The following is a 2,595-nucleotide window of genomic DNA, read 5'->3' on the forward strand; positions in this document are numbered from 1 at the left end:
GAACTCAGGTCCTTGCTCTTGCCAGACAAGCACTTATTCTACTGAGCTATCTCGCCGGCCCTATTGATTTATTTTTATTTATTCCTTTTTCAGAGCTAGGGATTGAACTCAGGCGCTTGCGCTTGCTAGGCAAGTGCTTATTCTACTGAGCCATCTCCCTTGCCCAATAAATGATTTAAGAAAAAAAAAGATATGGTTATTGAGTGGGGTGGCATACTCCTGTAGTCCCAGCAGCTCTGAAGGCTGATACAGTAGTATTGCAAGCTTGGGGTCAGCCTGGGCAATTTACTGAAACTCTCTCAAAATGAGTGGATATGTAGCTCAGTGAGTGAGAAGGCTTTGTGTTCAATCCCTGGGCCCACAATGAATAAAAAGATTTTCAAGTTTCTGCTGAGGAAACTCAGGGACACGTCAGTTGAATGTGCTTTTAAGTTTTTTGATTTATTTATTTTTTATTTTATTTTGCGGAACCGGGGATTGAACTCAGGCCCTTGTGCTTGCCAGGGAAGTGCTTATTCCACTGCCATCTTGTAGGCCCCATGCTTTTAGGTTTTCAGAAAAATTTTAATTTTTTTTTTTTTTTTTCTTTTTGTGGTTCTGGGGATTGAACTCGGGATCTTGTGCTTGCCAGGCAGGTGTTTATGCTACTGAGCTATCCCTAGCCCAAAAATTTTAATTTTGAACTAATATTAAAAAAATCACCTTTTAAATAATGAGGCTGCAGATTTTTTCTTTCTTTTTTTGTGGAACCAAGGATAGAACTCAGGCCCTTGCGCTTGCCAGGGAAGTGCTCATTCTACTGAGCCATCTCCTTGGCTCCTCTTTCTCTTTTTTTTTTTTTTTAATTTTAGGGAAGGATCTACAGGATATTCAGGGTCTCACTACTAGATCATACTCATAGTGATCCGCCTGTTTGCAGCCTCCTGAGAGCTGGGATTACAGGTGCGTGCCACCATGCCCAGTCTCAATTGCCTTCTCAGCGTGCCCCAGGGACAGGGCCAACACAGGAGGCCCAGGGATTGAACTGAGGGTCCCTGAGCCTGCTTGCAGGCACTTTATTTATTTATTTATTTGGTGGAACCGGGGATTGAACTCAGATCCTTGCGTTTACCAGTCAAGCGCTTATCCTATGAACCATCTCCCCGGCCCCTTGCAGGCACTTTAATCTGCTGAGCTATTTGGCCAGCCCTTGTGGATTTTTTTCTTTGTCTCTTTTTTAAAGGTTTTTGAGTCAGGGTTTCACTATGTCATTTTGGCTGGCCACAAACTTTCAATGAAACTCCTGCCTCAGCATCCCAAATGCTGTAATTACCATACCTGTACAGTCTATGAGTTAGACATATGGAACATTTGTGCTATAAAGTATTTAGAAATAAAAATACTTGTTTTGTAACATTTGTTTTTATTTATTTATTTATTTATTTATTTATTTATTTATTTTTGAGGAACCAGGGATTGAACTCAGGCCCTTGCGCTTGCCAGGGAAGCGCTTATTCCACTGAGCTATCTCCCCAGCTCTTGTAACATTTATATTGAGAGATAATTCTATACCACACAATTTACCTACTTGTAGTGCTAACAGTTCAATTTATTCAGAGTTGTGCAGCCATTACCACCATCAATTTTATATCCTTTTCATCTCTTTAACAAGAAATGTTGAAAGCCAGGGAGATAGCTTGGTGGTCAAAGGACCTGCCTGGCAAGTGCAAGGTCTCAGTCCTGGTACAGCATGATGTGGTGTTGGCCTGCTGAGCCAGTCCCTGAGGCCAGGTGTGGTGGCGAGACCCTGTACCAAATAAAAGATTTAAACAGACCAAAAAAAAAACCCCAAAAAACAAAAAAAAAAAAAACCACCCAAAAGTTGGGCCCTTTAGCAGTTACTTTCTATTTATATTGAACTTCTGCAGTCCTAGGCAACCACTAATTTTTCTGTTTGTGGGTTTCTCTGTTTTAGAACTTTTGTATGAATGTTAACATTTTGTGTATTAATATTAGTTTCTCCATACTAAGGATTGAATCCATCTGCCTTCTGTACAAAATGTTACATAATTTTCTTCCCATCATAAAATAAAACACCTTAGTCAGGTGTGGTGGTGCACACCTGTAATCCCAGCACTCAAGAGGCTATAGTAGGATTACCAGGAGTTTGAGGCCAGCCTAGGCTACATAGTGAGTTCAAGGATAAATAACCTCAACTACATGGGGAGACACTGCTGCAAAAAAAAAAAAAGTCCATAAAATACAAAAATCCTAGATTAAAAAATTAATATTTATGGGGCTGGGGAGATAGTTCAGTGGTTTAAGCACATGCCTGGCGAGTACATGGACCTGGGTTTGATCCCTGGTTCCACATGCTGTGGCAGCCTAAGCCTTGCTAGCCCTGAAGCTGGGCATAGTGGCATGTGCCTGTAATCGCAGTGCTAGGGAGGCTGACACAGGAGGATCACTATGAGTCCAAGCTGCATAGTGAGACACTGTACCAAATAAATATAAAAAAATCAGAGGGGCTGGGGATATAGCTCAGTAGAATAAGCGCTTGCCTGGCAAGCACAAGGGCCTGAGTTCAATCCCTGATTCTGCAAAAAAAAAAAAAAA

The sequence above is a fragment of the Octodon degus genome, unplaced genomic scaffold (genome assembly GCF_000260255.1).
Source record: "Octodon degus isolate 3935 unplaced genomic scaffold, OctDeg1.0 scaffold00208, whole genome shotgun sequence".
Classification (NCBI taxonomy): domain Eukaryota; kingdom Metazoa; phylum Chordata; class Mammalia; order Rodentia; family Octodontidae; genus Octodon; species Octodon degus.